The sequence below is a fragment of the Oryctolagus cuniculus genome, chromosome 19, assembly GCF_964237555.1.
Source record: "Oryctolagus cuniculus chromosome 19, mOryCun1.1, whole genome shotgun sequence".
Taxonomy (NCBI): domain Eukaryota; kingdom Metazoa; phylum Chordata; class Mammalia; order Lagomorpha; family Leporidae; genus Oryctolagus; species Oryctolagus cuniculus.
In genome coordinates, this window is record NC_091450.1 from 65502611 (window position 1) to 65523689 (window position 21079).

Sequence of the window (21079 nt, forward strand, 5' to 3'; positions counted from 1 at the left end):
ATGAAGCTCCTCAGCCTCCCCATCAGTGCTACCATGAAGCCCCCGACCCTCTTCCCCCAACCCCAAATCCTGTGTGGAGCCCCTGACCCTCTCCACCCCCCCCCCCCGGTGCTCCCAGAGAGTCCCTGACCCTCCCCCCCAGCAGTGCTCCCGGAGAGTCCCTGATCCCCCCACCAGTGCTCTCGGAGAGTCCCTGACCCCTACCACCAGTGCTCCGGGAGAGTCCCTGACCCCCCCACCAGTGCTCCCGGAGAGTCCCTGACCCCCCCCCCCACCAGTGCTCCGGGAGAGTCCCTGACCCCCCCACCAGTGCTCTCGGAGAGTCCCTGATCCCCCCATCAGTACTCCCGGAGAGTCCCTGACCCCCCCCACCAGGGCTCTGGGAGAGTCTCTGAGCCCCCACCACCAGTGTTCCCATGAAGCTCCACACCCTCTGTCTCTCCCTCGGTTCTAGGCCCGCAAACCACTGCATGGTTTGAAAACGACTCGGTTGCCAACTTAGTTTGCTTTACTTAAAAACTATTTGACCGAAACGGAGAGGCAGACAGGTGTTCCCCAGAGGCTGGGACCTGCAGAGAGGGAGGATGCGGGCGTCCCAGGCTCTTTGCAACCGGACAAGCAGCTTGGGGCAGGGCATGGAAGGCAGGGCCAGTGGGAGCGGGCCCTGGAAGTAGGTGGGGCCACTGGGGCGGGCTTTGGAGGGGTGGGGCTGGGGTGGGGCCTAACCTGAGTCTGTGTCCCTGGCTTCCTGGCGTTCGGGCCCAGTGGGGGAAGCCAGACCGGCTCGACTTGGACCTCAGACGCTGGGAGCCTTCTGCCCTCCTGGGTGCCCGGTGGGCGTCTTTTTATGTGGGAAAGACTGACACTGCACACTGACCCAGGGCCGTGGGGCTGTAACTACTCCGAGACGGGCTGGGCGGGTGGGGGCGGTTGCGATGGAGGCGAGGGTCCCTCGGTGCCGGACGGCGGGGAGTTTGCAGGGGGCCAGGCGGCCAGGCCAGCAGGCTGCAGCGGGGGAGTGGGGGCCCGGCACAGAGGGCTGGCAGCCTGGCCGGTGCTGGGCCGAGATGGCTCTCTGGAGACGTCTCCCTGTGCAGGGAAGCCTTGTGCGCAGGGGCTCCCGCGGGCCCAGGTGTGCTGGCCTTCGAGGGCAGGTGTTCAGCGTACGGCCCCCCAGCAAGAGGCGTGTGAGAGGAGCAGCCTGGGCCGCAGGTGGAGCTCAGACCCATGGTGCTCCTCCTCTTGCGGCCCTGTCTCCTTGCTGTTTGTAGCTTCTTTCTTTTTAATTTCTCAGGCTTTGTTTTTTAAAAAGTTTTACCTGTTTTCACTTTACTTGAAAGGCAGAGAAAGGGAGACCACCTCATCCCTTGGTTCACTCCTGAAATGCCTCCAACAGCCAGCCCCGTGCCACATGCCCGCCCCGTGGATTTTTTTAAAAAGATTTATTTATTTGAAAGAGTTACACACAGAGAGAAGGAGAGGCAGAGTGAGAGAGAGAGAGAGGTCTTCCATCCACTGGTTCACTCCCCAGTTGACCACAATGGCCAGAGCTGTCTCAATCCAAAGCCAGGAACCTGAAGCTTCTTCAAGGTCTCCCATGTGGGTGCCGGGACCCAAAGACTTGGGCCATCTTCTACTACTATCCCAGGCCATAGCAGAGAGCTGGATCAGAAGTGGAGCAGCCAGGATTTGAACCGGTGCCCAAATGGGATGCTGGCACTGCAGGCGGCGGTGGCTTTACCCGCTAAGCCACAGCACCAGCCCCTTCATGGCCTGTCTTGATTACTCGGGGCCCCAGTGGGAAGGACGTGGTCAGGATGTGGTGAGGCCCCGGAGCAGCAGGATGGTAGACATGGGGGCCGTGACACAGCCGTGGGTTCCTTGACCTGGGCAGGACACTCGTGTGAACAGAACCTGGCCTGTGAACCTGTGCAGAAACTGAAAACCCAAAGCTGTGGAAGCGGAGCCCCAGGAGTTTAGGCAGATGATGCTGGGGGGGCAGCACCCGGGAGGGGCTGGCAGGCCGCCAGGCACCCACTCTTCCCATGCTTACTGTCCACTGTGTTGTTGGCAGACACCGGGGCCCCTGGGGTTGAACCCTGAACCCCAAGCCACCAGCCGGAGGGAAGCTTCTCCCAGCCAGGCAGCCTGTCAGGTGCTGTCCCTTGTGAGCACGTCCCTGGTACGTAGGCTCCTGTCCTGGCCCCGTGCCCAGTGCTCCAGGATGCTGTCAGTGGAGTGACCGCCCCGGCTCTGGGAGGACACTTGGTGTCCCCCCTGGGGGGTTGATGGTGTTTTCCCCATCGCCGACGGACCTGTGCTCGTCCCTGCCAGGTGCTTTCTCCCAGCCTGCCATCTGCCCGGGGAGGCGGGGCCTCTTCTGTCCCCAGGTGGAGTCCTGGGGTGGACCTTGGGCTGTCGGGATACTGCCCATCGTTCCTGTCCCTGCGGCTGCCGGAGCCAATGCCAAGTCCCATGGGCCTCAGCCTCTCACCTTTCTCCACACCCTGGACAGGCACCTCGGCCCTGACTCCAGACGGGCTGGGTCCATCTGCACCAGCGCCTTCTGAGCCAGTGCCCAGGGCCCTCCCCACCCCTACTCCTGGGGGCAGCTGTCCTTCAGGCCTTGTGATATTCTGTGTGCAGAGTGCCCTTGGCCTTGGTGAGGTCCAGAGGTGGTTAGCGCTGGGGGGGAGGGTTGCAGCCCCCACCCTTGATGTTGTCCTGGGGTGGTCAGCACCGGCAGGGGAGCAGAGGCACCGCCTTGGTGAGGTCCAGACGTGGTCAGCACTGCGGGGGCGGGGGACTCCCCATCCTTGGTTGTCCAGGCACGCAGGCCTGGGCCTTCCTCCGCAGGTTTTACAGGACTTCACCATGCTGCTGCTCATGGTGGGCAACCTGATCAACATCCCTAGGGCATCACCTTCTTCAGGAGGAGACCACTGCCCCCTGGATCGTCTTCAACGTGGTCTCTGACACCTTCTTCCTCCTTGACCTGGTGCTCAACTTCCGCACGGGCATCGTGGTGGAGGACAACACGGAGATCATCCTGGACCCTGAAAAGATCAAGTGCAGGTACCTGCACACGTGGTTCTTGATGGTCTTCGTGTCCTCCATCCCCGTGGACTACATCTTCCTCATCGTGGAGAAGGGCATCGACTCTGAGGTCTACAAGATGGCGTGCACCCTGCACATCATGAGCTTCACCAAGATCCTCAGCCTGCTGCACCTGCTGTGGCTGTCACGGCTACATCCACCAGTGTGGGGAAGAGGGGCGGGGCGGGGCCTCGGGGCGTGGCCTTGCAGCACCAGTGGGAGGAGGGGCTGGGCGGGGCCTCTTGGTGGTGGGGCGTGTACTCAAACCAGTGGAAAGAGGTTTGCGGCAGGGTCTGTGCAGCACCAGTGGGAGGTGTGGGGAGGGGCCTCAGGGGTGGAGCCTCGTGAAGGCGGGGCCTATGCACGCACTAGTGGGAGGTGGGGGCGGGGCCTGTGCACACACCAGTGGGAGGAGGTGAGGGTGGGGCTCTGATTGGGCAGGGGTATGAGGGGCACACTGGCAGGGGTGGAAGGAGGCAGTGGTGGCCCCAGCTGCAGAGGCAGGCTTCTGGCTGTAGGGATGGAGCCATGAGGGCCTCCAGCCAGGGTCTTGACCTTGATGGGGACCAGGGTGAGGCAGGGCCAGGGTGTTGGGGAAGCTGAGGTTAGAAGGGGGACCAGGGACAGTCCCCTCGCCCTGTAGTCCCGCCTCCAGCCCTGGACCCAAAGGGACCCCACTCCCACCATGCCTCGCAGGACTGGGAGTCCAGGGCACCAGGGTGGCCTGGGAGGTGGCGGGGCGGGACCACATGTGAGGCCTGCGGCGCCCCGGCACCTCTCGTCCAGTTCCTGCTTCGGGATGATGGCTTCCCCGGGGCTGACCCCAATGAGGTGCTAAGGATCTCTGAGAGCAGCCGCGGCCTGAACCTCCAGTGCTGTGGGAGATGGCTCGGCGGGGGGCGGGCTGGGGCGGGGCGGCGTAGCGCCCCCTGGCAGCCCGCGTCTGCGCCCCCGGGCCCCCATGCCAACCCTTCGGATCCCGTCTACAAGGCGCTGTCCACACCTAGCGTGCTTCCCGTCATCAGTGCCCGCAGCCCCTCAGTGAGCAGCGAGTGCTACATGCGCCTGTAGGAGCGCGGCTCCCACCCGGAGCCCTTCTTCCCCAATGATTGGGACCCTCTGGACCCAGGCGTGCCTGCCCCGCATGCCCCTCAGGCCCCTCCCGTGGTCCCCCAGCTAGTGGCCTTCCCCTTCTTCCGGTGCCTCAGCCCTTCCCGGCGGCCCAGTCCTCCGCATCAGGCAGCTTCCTGCTGAGCAGCTGAGTTCCCAGGGGCTGGGGCGCGGGGAAGACGTTGGCGGGAGACTTTGCCGAAGTGCTGGGGGAGTGAGGAGGAGGAGGGCAGCTCTCCCGCGAGGACAGCAGCACCCTTGCGGGGAAGCCCCAGCCGCGAGGGCCCCTGCCGTGTCCCTGTGCAGCCACAAGGGGGCCTCCTGCTCCTGCCTGCCGCTGGAGCCTCATTAAGTTGTGGGCGGTTGGCCATTGGCAGTTGGAGGGGACACCCTGCAGTTGGCTGTCCCCACCCCCTACCGAGGACGACTCCTCCCTGCGGGCAGAACAGGGCTCCCTGGCCAACCTCCCCCAGCCTCGAGGGCCCGTGCAGTGCCCCCTGTGCAGCCGCAAGGGGGCCTGCTCCTGCCAGCCGCTGGAGCCTCATTAAGTTGTGGGCGGTTGGCGGTTGGCAGTTGGAGGGGGCACCCTGCAGTTGGCTGTCCCCACCCTGCACCGAGGACGACTCCTCCCTGTGGGCAGAACAGGGCTCCCTGGCCAACCTCCCCCAGCCCCCCTGTGTTTCTGGACCTGCTCATGAAAGCAGCAGCCCCCAGTACCCCGAGCGGGGGCCACCTCCCACTCCTCGGCCATCCCCCCCCGCCGCCGCCACCGCTACCACCTTCCCAGGCACCCGCGGACCTGGCTGCGTCCCCCGAACCCCCCACCCCATGGCCAATCCCAGCTCAGGCCCGTTCTCTCGGGTTCCCAAGCCAGGGGACAGCGGCTACGAGACCAAGACCCTTTTCTCCCCCTGAGGGGAGTCTTCCTAGGTGAGGGGCGGCCGAGGAGGAGGAAGGGGCCCCTCTGCCATGGGCTCCCCCGAGCCACCCGACCCAGGAGCGCCCCGGCCGCCCACAGACCAGGGTCCCTTCCTGCTCCTGGGGTCCCAGGAGAAGCTGACCTTCGTAGTCCAAGTGAGCACAGAGCAGCTGCTGATGTCCCTGCGGGAGGACTTGACAAGGAACTTGCTAGGGGACAAGGGGCGGACACCCCGGGAGGCAGGACCCAGGAAGGCCGGGAGAGGCCCCGGGAACAGAAAGCCCGGGGGCCTGAACATGGACCTGCCAGCCCTGGGTAGCGGGAAGAGAGCCCCAAGTCTGAGGCGTCCCGTGAATGGTGCGACAGCACTGGAGAGTGGGGCACAGAGAGTCCCCGATGAGGGGAAGGAGGCGGCGGCGAATGGGGGCCCAGGGTCCCCCTAGAGAGCAAACACTGGAGAATAGGGAGCTGACGCCCCCAAGGAGGGAGGAGAAAGCGTCAGAGAATGGGGGCCTGAGACTGCCCAGGAGCGAAGAAGCCACCAGAGACGGGCGCGGGGAGCCCCAGGACCTGGCAGAAGATGGAGGAGAATAGGGACCAGATTCAGAGCACTCGCCGGAGAGAGCCCCCACAGCAGGCATGGCGGCTTCACCCCAGAGCAGCGCGGGGACAGCCCTGGCCCTCTTGGCCCAGCCACCAGGAATGGGACGCTGAAGCCGGGACCTAGATGAGAGCCCACGAGACTGGGGGGAGGGGGCGCCGAGAGCTCCCGGGGCCGGGAGGCTGGACCTCAAGAGTGGGGGCCGGGCCGCTGTGGGCACGGGGATGATGTGGACGCAAAGGTCAGATGAGTAGAGAGCAGGAGGCCTCCGCAGCGGCAGCAGCCGCGGTCCCCAGAAGCACAGCTGAGGAGGCCGGAGCCAGCGACCCCTAGAGCCAGGCCAGAGGTGGTGTCAGAGGGAGAGCCCGGATCCCAGACAGCAAGGCCTGGACAGTGCACCCAGTGGAGACGGGAACCCTCCCAAGCCTCAGAGGCAGGGCCCCGGGATGCCATGGTCCGGCAGGGGGAAGCATGGATACTTGGACTTGGGACCCCCACAGCGGAACAGCCAGCAGATCAAAGGTGAGAAGGCCTTAAGGAGCTCAGGTGGCGGCCCTGGTTGGGGGAGGGGGAGCAGAGCCTGGAGGCTGGGCAGGCCGGGCATGGCAGACCCAAAAGCCACAACTACCCTGGCTCAGTCCTGCTCTAGCTCTGCCGCCTGGGGCCCATGTTCTTCCTGTTGCATGCCTCAGTTTCTCTATCTGCCAGGACAGATGGTCAGGACAGCGCCTCCCTCCCAGGGCTGCGGTTAAAGGAGTGAGATGAACCAGAGCATGCAAAGCCCACCTGCTTCAGCCACTGCCACTCCCACATGTCAGGGGCTGCAGCTCAGCTGCCCACAGGGGCCAGACAGCATAGGAACAAGGACTGGGCCAGCTCGGCTCCAGAGAAACCGCCCAGTCCCGAGGGGCAGCTCCTTCTCAGGAAGCCCACCTCCGCTCTTTCCTCCTTTTAAGCCAGAGTGCTGTTTGTTTTCCCCATGGCTGCAGCCAACTCAGAGGCAGCACATCCTGGGCCTTGTGGGCCTCTGGGGGAAACTGTAGGGGACTCAGGTGTCTGCCCACTGTGCCAGCCTCGAGGTGGGAGTGGGGAGTGTGCCAGGCACCGAGCTGCCAGCTGCGTCGGCCCTGGTGAGCTGGGGCACAGCAGTGCCTTCCCTGGAAAGGCAGTTGTGCTAAGGACGCAGGAGCGTTTCGCCCCTGGGGGACTGTGTCAGAGGAGACAGAGGCCCCCATCTAGAGGTGAACATGGGGGAGGTGGCCCCCAGAATCCCTGGAAGGCGATGGCAGCTCCTGTCTGTCCTGGGGACGCCTGGGCTCTCCTCTCCAGGTGAGCCTGTGGCTGGAGGGTGAGAGCCAGGAAGGGGCTGGGCACAGGCCTCTGTCTCCTCTGCACCTTCACCAGGCCACAGTGGGCAGCGTGGGGCCAGCTGTGTTGTCAAAAGCTGGAGCAGCTGCAGACCTGGGTGGGCAGAGGCTGGTGCTGGCCTATTTTTTCTTACTGGGTGAACTCCTATGCATCCTCCGAGACCTTACCCACAGTTCCGTTTCCTGGGAGGCCTTCCTGATTTCTAAGGGCTGTCACCCCAACTCTTTTCTGGGGTCCCCCAAGCCCCTGTTGCTCCTCTGTGGCACCCCCAGGACCCCATCACCCTGAGGTGGCATCAGGAAAGGTGGACAGGAGGGAGGAAGCCATACACAACCCAGGGGAGGGCGTCCAGGTGTCGGGTCAAGGGCACTGAGTTGGGCACCAACAAGGTGCATCTGCCAAGGAGCAGAAGGTCAGGAGTGAGGGGACAGTGACCTGGTCTGCATCCATGCTCCCCCCCAACCTGGAATCTCATCTTGTCCCAATCTTGCCCCTACAGGCCTGAAGTTCATTTATGCAGTGATGGAGGACTGAGTAGCCCTGTTCATTGGCAGTGAGGACACGGGAGGATCTGATTGGCCAGGGACGCTCGGCAAGTGAGTAAGGCAGGCTTGGGATTCGAAGCCGGGTTTCCTCCTGTGGGGACCTGAGACCAGGGGCTGCTAGGGCAGAGGAGGGGCCTACAGACTGTTGGACAACCCAGCTTTGGCATCTGAGAGCCAGTGTCACTGTGGGCACTATTCATCCATTAACTTCACAGGCACTGACTGAGCCCTCCCAAGAGTTCAGCTCCATCTCTGTCTCCCTGCCACAGTGAGAGGGTCTGGGGGCTTCAAAAGCCCCCAGCTGGTGGAGAAGCAGGGCTTGCCTTAGGAAAGCAAGTTCCTGGCAGGCATGGGTTCAGAGGTGAGAGGAATGGGGGGGTGATGCCTGTGGCCAGAGAGAGGTACAGGGCACAGAGACTGAGGGCCCCTGGACAGAGCGCTGGCTGCTGCTGGGAGCTGTGGCTAGGGAATGGAGGCTGGGGGCTTACTGGAGCACAGCCAGGCCTGGAGGCCTGCCTCAGTCTCTGTGGTTCAAAGGGCTCACTGTATCTCTCCCCTAGCAGCCAAGCTCTTGCGGCTCTCACTGGCACTGCCACCGCTCGTGCTCACGCAGTTCCCAGGCCTGGGCTGCGGTGACCCCCATGGAAGGTCATGAATGCCAGGGCAGCTTGCGGGGAGGCCAGCGGGGCAGGGTCCTCAGGGCTAGCAGAGGACAGGGAGGATGAGGACAAGGACTAGGAGGGGGACACAGTGGCAGTGACAGTGGGTGCGGTGCAGGGCCACATGGCCCTGGGACGTTGTGGGCAGCCCTGGTGCCTGTGGTGGTGAGCAGTGCCGTTGTGGACAGGGCCTGCCAATGCAGGGGCTGCTCAAGTCTCTGCGTGCAGCCAATGAGCCCGAGGACAGGGCTCTGGAGGGGAAGTGCAAGATGGTCTCCTTTCACAGGGACTTGACCTTCTGCCTCTTCCACCAGGTGGGGAACCTGGAAAGCAGGGGATTGAATTTCAAGTGAGATTATTGTACTTTTTTATCCTTTAGTGGTAAATACTGAAACATGTACAAAATAAATGATATAGTATGTCATACTTGCTTTCAAATACTACTTTAAAAAAATTTATTTGACAGGTAGAGCTATAGACAGTGAGAGAGAGAGAGACAAAGAGATAGGTCTTCCTTCCAATGGTTCACTCCCCAAATGGCCACCATGGCTGGTGCTGTGCCGATTCAAAGCCAGGAGCCAGGTGCTTCCTCCTGGTCTCCCATGCAGGTGCAGGGGCCCAAGCACCTGGGCCATCCTCCACTGCCCTCCCGGGCCACAGCAGAGTGCTGGACTGGAAAAGGAGCAGCCGGGACTAGAAGCTGGTGCTCATATGGGATGCTGGTGCTGCAGGTGGAGGATTAACCAAGTGAGCCACGGTGCCAGCCCCTCAAATACTTCTAGGATAACAGCGATTGGCAGTTAAAACCATGGCAAAATAATGAAAGTTATTTTCTTAATAACTGATGAGAAAAAAAAACAGTTTGGTAGAATAAAAAGGCAGGGCCGGTGCCGTGGCTCACTAGGCTAATCCTCTGCCTGTGGCGCCGGCACTCCAATTTCTAGTCCTGGTTGGGGCACCGGTTCTGTCCCGGTTGCTCCTCTTCCAGTCCAGCTTTCTGCTGTAGCCCAGGAAGGCAATGGAGGATGGCCCAAGTGCTTGGGCCCTGCACCCGCATGGGAGACCAGGAGGAAGCACCTGGCTCCTGGCTTCAGATCAGTGCAGTGCGCTGGCTCCTGGCTTCGGATCGGTGCAGTGCACCAGCTGTAGCAGCCATTTGGGGGGGTGAACCAAAGGAAGGAAGACCTTTCTCTGTATCTCTCTCTGTCTAACTCTGCCTGTCGAAAAAGAAGAAGGAGAAGGAGAAGACATAGGACTGGAATATTATAAAAAATACAAATAGTCATTAAACATGAAAAACTGTTCATGAAGCCAGTGTTCAAATTCCTCAGTAATAAAACTAATGAAAATAATTGGAGCTGTTTGATGAATACCAGTCATGTTTTATTTGATTATCCCTACTACTATCATTTTTTCATTTCTTTATATTTAAATAAAGCACATATATGTCTTTATAAAACGTGTGATGGCACACAAGCCCAATTCCATAATGAAAAAAAATTGCAGACTCCAAGATGTCTGAATGGGGAAAAGATGGCTGCTTTTGACTACAGGAAAATAGCAGAAGAAAAGCAGAGGCAGTGCATCCCCAGGGACTAGTTGCAGTGAAAACTCTACAGAAGGAAGAGGGATGCAGAGGTAGTGGGGAAGGTGCAGACCTGTAGCAATGAGTGGGGACACCTCCCATGACTCCCGCAGCCAGGGACTGGAGGAGGTGCCAGCTTCGGAAATCGCAGTGTGAAGAGACTGCGCAGCCTAGGCCATTGGTGATTTTGTATGGGGAAGAGCTTTGCAGACCACACTGAGTCTGGAATGGAGCCCTAACAGAGGGCATCTTATCCACCTAATCCAGTGAAAGAAAAGGCATTTATTTCTTCAAGCTCCTGACAAAGGTGCCCTCTTGACACCAGTAGAGGTGGTGCTTGCTTTTGTGCAGGGGATTTTGTGAGGGAAAACTTCACATTACCCACTGACTTTCACTTGAAGGGTTAGACTAGAGACCAGGCAACCACATAGGACTGTGAGGTGCCCCCTTCCTGTCCACATATCACAGGTTCCAAGACTCAAAATCCCAAGGCAGAGCACCCATGAGCAGCTGGCTCGGAGAACCTCTTTGCTCTCTCTTTGGACAGGACAGACATGCAGGTCAGCACCCCGTAGCTGTGACTGCGGGAATACTGTGACTGCATGATAGGGCACAGGGTGTATCTGGGTCTCTGGGCAAACACTGTGGCATCAGAGGCTCAGAGGTCCCTGATGGCGTAGGCTGGGTCACTGCCAAAGGTTCCTTGCTTACACTGAGTACCACACAGATCCGTTATGCAGTTCATGTGCCAGCATGGATGGGTGTTGTACCCGTTGTGGGATCACCCCAGTCATTGATCACCTTGGAATAGTAGAGGAGGTGAGACTGAGATTACACCAACAGGCATGATCACCATCTGCCCTGCTGACATGCCCATCTTGGGTGTCATCCTGGATTCTCACCATACTTTTGAGCTTTCACCAGAGTTCACTGGCCACACCTAGCAGATGCCTCTGGTATTCACTTAAAGAACAGACACTCAACTTAGTCACAGAGACATAATTCAAGTATAAAGTCCATCAGAGGAGAAAAACAACAAGTATATTGATAAATCTGAAAATAATGCAGAAATACAAGAAGCAAGAATAAGGAAGACAATATGACTTTCCCAAAAGAACACAGCAACACTTCAAATAAAAATGTGAAGACAAAGAGATTGATGAAATGCCTGAAAAGGAATTCAGGAGAGTGATGATGTGGGAAACAAATTCATGAGTTAAAGAAATCCATACATGACAGGGAAACTTTTCCTGTAAGATTGAAGAGAAATGAAACAAATATTAGAAATGAAGAAGTCAATAAATCAAATAAACTACAATGGAAATTCTTTTTTTTTTTTTTTTTTTTTTTTTTTTTTGGACAGGCAGAGTTAGAGAGACCAAGAGAAAGGTCTTCCTTCCATTGGTTCACTCCCCAAATGGCGACTATGGCCGGCGTGCTGCACGGATCCAAAGCCAGGAGCCAGGTGCTTCCCCCAGGTCTCCCATGCGGCTGCAGGGCCCAAGCACTTGGGCCACCCTCCACTGCCTTCCTGGGCCACAGCAGAGAGCTGGACTGGAAGAGGAGCAACCGGGACTGAACCCGGCACCCCGACCGGGACTAAAACCTGGAGTGCTGGCGCCACAGGCAGAGGATTAGCCTAGTAAGCCGTGGAGCCAGCCACAATGGGAATTCTTATCAACAGACTTGGTTAGCAGAAGGATGAATATCTGTGCTAGGGCAAAAATCTTTGGAAATGGTAAGACCAAATAAAAAATAAATTAGAAAAATTAAAAACAGCATTGGAGATTTATTGGATAATATGAAACAACCCAACAATTGAGTCTTTGTGAATATGTAGAAAGAGAGAATGGATTAGAAGGGCTATTCAGTGAAATAATAACAGAAAACTTTCCTAATTTGGAGAAAGAAAGGGAATCCAAGTATGGGATGTACATAGAACTCTTAAGAGACGTGATCAGAAAAGATCTTCACCATGACATATTGTAGTCAACTTTCTTTTTTAATTTACTTTTATTTTTTAACTTTATTTAATAAATATAAATATTAATATAATATTAATATAAAATTTAATAAATATAAACTTTATTTAATATAAATTTTGAAAGTACAATTTTGGATTATAACAGCTTTCCCCTTATAATAAGATTTCCTCATCCATTATTGGTGGGGATGTAAACTAATACAGCCACTGTCAAAGACAGTATATCTCACAAATATGAAAATAAGTCTACCATATGACCCAGCCAACCCATGCCTGAGAATTTACCAAACAAAATGAAAACAGCATATGCAAGAGTTATCTGTACTCCCATGTTTACTGTAGATAAATTCAAATATCTAAGATATCAAATCAATGGATGTATCAATGTATCAATGGATGATGGGATAAACGGTGGTATATATTTAGTATGGGCTAGTACTCAGCTATAAAAAGAATTAAATCCTGTCTTTTGCAGCAAAATGGATAAAACTGGACACCCTTATACTTCATGAAATAAGCCAGTCCTCCAAGGACAAATACCATATGTTTTCCCTGATCTGTGATCATTAATATAGTACCAAAAATTTACATTGACATTGTAAGGTTCAATGATTGTTTAGAGCCCTTATCTCTGCTGTTGAAGAATTGTTTTTTTATCTTATTACAATTTTTGAAGTCTTTATTTTCTGTAGGATTAAAATAAACTGAAAGTTGATTAAAAGAATGAATAAGAAAGGAAGGAGAATGGAGGGTGGGTGTGTGGGTGGGGGGGAGTATGGGGTAGCTATGCTCCTAAATCTGTATATATAAACTACATAAAATGTTTTCACATTAAAAATTTAAAAAAAAAATTAGAAAAATAAAAAATAGAAAAAGAAAATTGTAAATTTACACATGTTATAGTAATGAATTTTGATATTATTATCAGTTCTAGGTGACATAATTCTTGTGGAATGAGTTTATGACAATGCAGCATTATTACCAGGAAGAGAGCAATGTAAAAGTCCCTTCATGCATAGACAGAGATGCTGTGAAAAAAACTTTATATAACATTGTGGGTTTTTTTGAGCTTTATTTGAGAAAGGATATTCTTTTTGAAATTTTATTGAAGGTATACAAATGTCTTGCATTTCATATATTCAGATTTAGGAAGATAGTGATTTTCCCCACCCTACCCTCCTCCTATACATACTTCTATACTTCTTCCTCCTTTCTCTCCTATTTCCATTCTTAATTTTTAGAAAGATGTATTTTAAGTTTACTTTATAAGATTAATCCTAAGGTAAATAAAGAGTTCAGCAAATAACCTTGATCATAGCATTACATGTTTCCCCCACTTCACTAACATAGTTATAGAGTGTACCCTTTACTTCCATTTTTATTGGCTCGTAATATTGGACATGATTTATGTCTAGTCTTATATTTTGCAATTTTTTATTCTCTTTGCCTATGTTACCATTCTAAACACAATTCATGTCCTACCTGTGCCTTTTCCTCCACCCTTTCCTTCTTATCCTTTTAATAGATCAGACATGAATAGCACACACTCTCTCTCCCTCTCCCTCTCTCCTTCTTAGATCAAATAAATAAATAATGTTTTCAATAGAAAGTATTTTAAATGGCACTAACTGTGACACTGGAAGCATTCCCTTTCCATTTCAGAGTGACTGGGTTTGAGTCCCAGCTCTGCTCCTGATTCCAGCTTCATGCTGGTAGTGTGCATCCTGTGAGGCAGCAGGTGATGGCTAAAGTACTTGTGTCCCTGCCACCTACATGGAATTCTGGATTGAGTTATTGGCTCCTCACTCAGCCTGGCCAAGCCCCTAGCTGTTTCAAGTATCTGGGGAGTGGACCACTGTTTGGGAGCTCTCCACTGTGTTCCTCTGCCTCACAAATGAATAAAATAAATATATAAATATATTTTTTAATGCATAGTTTTTTCTAGTTCTGATGCTTGAATATTTGATTAATTGAATCACTTTAATATTTTAGAAATCATTTGCTTAAAAAGTTTGACATGATCTATGTAACACAATACTCACTATAAGTGGAACTTACATGCATTTTAGTGTATGAATGGGTTCTATAATTATAATCCCACTCTATTGCACACTATTAGAAGAGAAACTTGAGGAATGAAATTTGTGTTTCTGCACAGAGAATGACTTGTGACTTGGCAGCACTCAGGGCCAGGAAAGGTTCACATAGCTGGGCTTGGCCATGTGGGAAGTGTTTACAAATGGCACATGGAAGCACAGTACAGATCAAGCTCATTAGGCTAAGGGTAAGTATCCACCTCATTCTGATATTCTGAGCATGGTTGGTGTGTAGTTGCTAGTGATTGCCTGAAACTGACCCGCTATCAAAAATGAATTCCTAAATTAGGTTTTACTTTGTTTACTAACTAAGTGTGGTTGAGGTGTGAAGGTCTAGAAACAGCCTTGACCAATTTAAGGTAAGGGTATATTTTCCATAAAACAATCAAAACTCCATGCTGCTTGCCTCTCTGTGTGCAACAGGCTGCTTGACCATGGAGTGCATGGTCATCCCCAACCAACCTAAGGACCACCATTAATCTATACTCTCTGCCCAGAGATTAGCCATTTTTGGTTTTCTGGCTATCAAAACCATATAGTATGCATTATTTTGTGTTTAATTTCTTTCTGTAATCTTAATCATTTTGAGATCTCTTCTTGAAACATATCACCATTTAAGTAATTTTGATTATTAAAGAGTTTTCTATTATAAAGAAATATCACACTTTTTCCAGTCATTGGTAGATACTTGGATTATTTTCACATATAGCTCTGTGATAAGGGCTGTGGTGAGCCTTTATGTGGATCCACGTTTTCATGTATTTTGGGTATATAAGTGAGATTTTAATTACTGGATCATATGCTAATTCTCCTTTTAAATATTTATTTCTTTATTTGCAAGGCAGAAAATGAAAGAAACAGAGACATAGGCATACAGAGAAAGCTCACATTCCCTGGTTTATTCCCCAAATACCTAAAATAGTCATGACTGGGCCAGATTGAAGCCAGCATCTGGAAACTCAACCCAGGTCTCCCAACTGGGTGGCAGGAAACCAACTAATTGAACCATCATCTTCTGTCTCTCAGGAGTGCACTAGCAGGAAGCCAGGATTAAGAACTGAGACAGAACTATAAAGCAATATACTCCAATGTGGGGTGTAGGTGTCTCAGATTAGCATCTTAGCTGCTGTACCAAATGCCAACCCCTACATATGATAATTCTGTTATGACATTTTGAAAAGCTGCCAGGTTGCTTTTAGAGTGGCTGCACTATTTCGTTACTCTCTATCAGCAACATTCAACGATTCCATATTCTCCATTCCCTTGAATTGTTTTTCACTGTTGTTAGAAGCATTGTTCAGCTTGTGTAGTGTTATTTCTTAAATTTTTATTTACTGTTTTACTCCTTTATTTACTGTTCTCAAATTGCCAGTAATGTTGGGCCAGCACCACAGCTCAATAGGCTAATCCTCCACCTAGCGGCACCGGCACACCGGGTTCTAGTCCCAGTCGGGGCGCCGGATTCTGTCCCGGTTGCCCCTCTTCCAGGCCAGCTCTCTGCTGTGGCCCGGGAGTGCAGTGGAGGATGGCCTAAGTGCTTGGGCCCTGCACCCGCATGGGAGACCAGGAGAAGCACCTGGCTCCTGCCATTGGATCGGTGTGGTGTGCTGGCTGCAGCACGCTGGCCGCGGTGGCCATTGGAGGGTGAACCAACGGCAAAAGGAAGACCTTTCTCTCTGTCTCTCTCTCTCACTGTCCACTCTGCCTGTAAAAAAAATTACCAGTAATGTTGAAAATATTTCACACAATTAGTGAAAATTTTTGTATGTTAGTGCAACATGTCAATTCAAATCAGTACTAATTTCAAATTTGTCTTCTATGTGGTGGAGTTCATTATGAAATCAGCATCGCTTTTTAAAATTTTTTTCCTGAGATATGCACTCATTCTGTTGTTATTTTGGATGCTATCATACGCCTTTTATAAAGAGATTTATTTATTTGAAAGGTAGAGTTGTCGCTCCCCCTCTTCATGGAGGAACGACACTGGACCCTGCGCTGTTCTTTCGTCTGCTTGGCCCTTCCCAGGTTTGCTGCTGGTTCTTCCCGGGTTGGCTACCGACCCTTCCACCTCCATGGAGGGTGGTTCCCCCTGCCACTTTCCCCACTTCCGCGGGGGAGCGGCCTACCACCGGCCAGCTCTCTTGGGGGCTGCACAGGTGTTCCTTCAGATAGATGTTCCTCTTAGATGTTCCTGGTGCATGTTGTCTCTCTCCTCCTTTATAGTCCTCTTCCATCAATCCCAACTCTGCTACCCACACGCTGAGTACGCTGCTCTCCTGCAATCAGGAGCAGGTCCTGCTGTTTATTGGTTGAACTGGAGGCAGCTGTGTAGAAGCTGTTTCCTCCTCTCCCAGCGCCATATTGTGGGAGAGCAGATGCATAAAATAAGTCTTAATTCCAGTAACTTAGTCTAGTCCGAGTTGCTCCCCACATAGAGTGACAATATTAAGAAAAGGAAGAGGAGGAGAAGGAGCGGGAGGAGAGAGAATAAAAAAGAGAAAGAAACCTTCTAACTTCTAGTGTTCTCTCTAGTTACCTGCAACAGTTGGCGATGGGCCAGGCCAACGTCAGGAGGTGGAAGTCCATCTGTGTCTCCTATGTGGTTGACAGGAAGCAAACTACTTGGATCATCATCTCCTGCGTCCGAGGTATGTTAGCTGGAACCTGGATCAGAAATATGGTAGCACTTAATACTATATACTTCAGCATGAGATGTAGGAATCCCAAGAAGCAGCTTAGTCCCCTGAAATATGCCTATCTCAGGATGGTATCACATTCTTAAGTACTGTTCCAGAATGTTCATTAGTAGCTTATAGAAATATTATTGACTGCTAATATATATTGATATCATTCACTGCAAGTTTACTGAACTTATTAATTCAAGTGGATTTTTAGTGAATTCTTTAGTAGCTCTTTTATAGGATTATGTATTTTACATGAAAATCAAGTTTTACTCTTTGGCTTGCAGTCATGAGTCCTTTTTGTCACTTTTATCACATGCTTTTTTTTTTTTTAAACCAAACACCTCCAGTGTGACATTTTAAAAAGTGTCCAATAAAATATTTTCATCTTGCGCTGAATCATCTAGAGAAATATTTAGTCTTTCACCATTTACATTAAATATGGAGTTTGCTGCAGGTTTCCCATAGGTGCTTATTTAAAAATATTTGTTTTTACATTTATGAGGCAGAGTGACACAGGGAGAGATAGAGCGACAGAGAAAAAGACAGTTACACAGCTATCTTCTAAATGCTGGTTTACATGGCAAATGCTTTTAACAGCCAGAGTATGGTAAGAACAGGAGTTAGGAGCTGAGAACTCAATCCAGATCTCAGGCATGGGTGTCAGGAACTGAACTGTTGGACCCATCACCACTGTTTCCCAGGGACTGTGTTAGGAGGGAGGAGATAGGAGATAGAACCAGAACTTGAACCCAGGCACTGTGATATGGGATCTGGGATTCCTAAAAAGTATGTTAACCTCTGAGATAAATTACTGCCCCATACAGGTGCTCTTTATCAACTTGTGTAAGTTATCTTCAATCCTTTGTTTATGGTTTTAATCATAAATGGTGGTAGGCTTAGCCAGATGCTTAAGATGATCACATATTAATTTCCATTAACTTTATATTCATTGTTTTTCACATATTAAGCAAGTTATGTACAAGAGTAGTCCAAATGTTCATGGAAAATTCATAAAAAAAGTTCATTTTGTTGCAAAATGTTCTCAAATTCATGGCTAGATTTTTCTTATTATGTGCTTTCCATGAGCTTTTGAAGATCCCTCATATTTGCAATTTCATATTATTTTGTATGAAGATTTTAATGAATTAGCATCTTCTCTCATATACTATAGATGAATTAATATATTTTTCTTTAATCAAGTTTGATAATTTTTTGTCATTATTGACTTTTTCTTAATTTGTACTATTCCTTATTCTTAATTTCCATGAAAGTTGATGTAGTAAAGATAAAGTGAAAGGAGACATTGAGTAATCTATTAATACACTGTTTCTGTTTACTCAGATGTAGGAAGGAGAAAAGCACTGCACCATGTGCTTCCCCTGACTGACTTATGAGACAAATGCAAGATTGTACATATGTAAACTGATAAAGTCTGCCCTTTGACTTTGTGTTTTATCAAGATGACAGACTGAGGTTACATTCTCTTTTGAGTCAAAATTTATATAATGCAACTTGAATCAGAAAAACACAAAAAATTATAAATGAAGAACAGTATGAACATATGATAATTTGGTGAATCAGAGTTCTTATTACTAATTTGTCTCATATTATATATCATTTGCATGCATAGCCAATATTGGCTCTGGCTAAAGCCTGGCCCAGCCCAAGCTGTTGTAGGCACTTAAAGAATTAACCAGGAGATGGAATATACACTCTCTCTGTCTCTCTGCCTCTCTCCCTCTCTCTCTCTCTTTCTTTCTCTCTCTCTATCATTTTCTTGTCACTCTTCCATTCAGCTAAATAATAAATAAGTTTAGGAAATGTTAGTAACATTTTATAAATATATGGGGCTTCAATGAAAAGAAGATGAAGAAGTACATTTAAAATTATAATAAGCACCATCAAAACTATCACAAATCAATTTTTGATATATAATAAGGATAAATATAATGAAAATTAAATAACTTTATTGGAAAATCAGCAGGTTAGTAAGATATGAACATAGACAACATTTTAGCCAGTAAACAGAATGAATGCCATTTATAAATAGTAAGAAGACATTTTGAAAATTTCAACATTTTAGGATCCAATAATTTTAAGAAAATGTTAATCTACAAATTCTATATTTTCTCAACTGTGAAGTGACAGAACTACCAATTAAAATGTTATCAGTAAGTCATGCAGAAAAATTCATGATTTATTTAAATCATCTTATTTAACCATTGTATCAAATGAAACATGCAAAGAAATTATTTTTGAGGAATCAGAAAAGTCATAGGTAGGAATTTGATGATTATATGAAAATAATGTATGCAGGTAACTAACTCAGCTAGTAACTTCTAAAAATTATATTTTTATGAAAAATATTAATTATGACTATATTCTCATATTAATCACTCTTATAAAAATTTTGATCCATAAATGTGTAGAAAACATAAAATTACCCATAAAACATTAAAAAATAAGCAAATCCAGAAATCATTATTAATGGATTTGTACATTATTCTTTCATGAAAGGTTCCATAATGAGAAACCTGGTATGTCTTTTAAGACTCTTTTATCTGCCACAAACAATTTATGTAAAATGTTATACTCCTGTGCATTTGGTAATGCATGCATATGATAAAATATATGCCACGTGTTCCTAAAACATTTCAAATATAATAACTACATGTACTCAAGAAGTTACAAACATCCTTAAAATGTCCAAGAGAGTCAAAAGGAAAATTGAAGAATTTCCCAAGATCAAACATAAATCAACAGAGAGAGGAGAAATCAAACTGAGAGGCAAGTGCTATCCTAGGGACACTGGCTGAACACTTAACTTTCCCTCTGGCCAACTGGATGAAGCAAGGCAGTATGAAAACCGGAGATTTCCAAGGATCAAAGTATACCAAATATGAAAACCAAATTGGAAGTAATGGAGCATACACAGAAATAAGCCACAAGAATGAAGGTTCACAGAAATTATATATCAGAATTATGTTTCAAATATTTAATTAATTAAACAGAAAATGAAAAAAATTGAACTAGTGTTGAGAATTAGAAATAATAAGATGAGGGAACTGCAAATTTGATTAGCCATATTTATAAAAGAGCCAAATGAAATGTAAACATTTGAAAAAATATGTAATAAAGTAAGCAAAATAAAGTAAACACAGAATTTAGACATTCAGCTCAGGTGATGAGAATGATTAACTGGAGGATCGAGCTGCCAAAATATATCACAGGGTGATATTGCAGTAGGAAATATAAACTTGGTTATATATAGGGTGAAACTAGAATGAGAATGAATAAATCACATTTATTTGTATCTTTAGATTTAGAAAATTGATACAATTATGAGATATAATAACCCAATAAAATAATTTATAAATACCAAACACGGCAATCAGACATAAAGCATTGATTTAGCATTTCATTGCATTAAAATAGAGATAAATAAATAGAAACATTCAAACAGAAATAAGTGTTACACTGCATAACCAGGTAGAAATAAAATTAGAGAAGAGAAAAAAAGAAATACAACCTAAAAAAGTGACAGAACAATCTACACAGCCCTTGTATAATCCAAGAAAGATAGATACCAAAAATTATCATTGCAGACAGAAATGGATATCCAGTTTACATTTTAATACTTACCCATTTTTAATGAAAAAAGTAAAATAAAAATATTTTTCAAAGTAAGTCATGAAAGATTTGATTGCCATCAGATATGTCTAAAGCATATGTCTTCTTTAAGAAGAAAGAAAAGTTTTCCTATCTGATTTTCTGAAATCAGAATGAATAAACAAGAAACTTGTAAATGCATGGAAATCTTAAATCATGCTGGATGTTGAAGTAACGAAATGTAAATTCTAGACAAAATATGAATCAAAGCATTTAGATATAAGAAAAGTATAATTCTACACAATTGAATTCATCAGATAGGAACCTGTTGTAGTAGAATAATTTATTTGTTCTCAGATACAGCTATTGCAAGACAGTCATTATTAAAATTATTTATTTTTACTTAATGTCAGAGAGAAGAGAGATGGATAGATAGATGATAGATAGATGGATAGATGATAAATATATAGGTAATCATAAGTTTGCTGCTTCATTGCTGATGAGCACAACCAGGGTTGGGCCAGGCCAAAACCAAGATCGTAGATCTCCAGATGTCACTCTGATGTTGTGGGTGACAGGAACCCAAGTACTTGAGCAAGCATGTGCTGCCCCTCAGAGTGTGCACTAACAATTAGCTGGATCGGAAACAGAGGCAGAATTTGAACCTTCACAGCACCAGCCTCTCCCCAATATTCTCCCCAGAGAAAAGGGTCATCCAGACCATCCTGTTGCTGGTGACTTTCTTTGTGGTCATGTACTGGGTGGACTTCATCATCTCATCCTCTTCCCTGATACTGTGGACATGTGACTCAGTTACCTTGGG

The 21079-nt window shown here is 48.7% G+C and overlaps 2 pseudogenes; both read left to right on the top strand.

Moving 5' to 3' along the window:
• The first annotated feature begins 340 nt into the window (after positions 1-340).
• On the top strand, positions 341-3529 carry LOC138846901 (potassium/sodium hyperpolarization-activated cyclic nucleotide-gated channel 2-like; annotated as a pseudogene).
• Positions 3530-3541: 12 nt separating this feature from the next.
• Positions 3542-21079, top strand: part of LOC138846902 (serine/threonine-protein kinase LMTK3-like) — a 34813-nt pseudogene continuing 17275 nt past the window's right edge.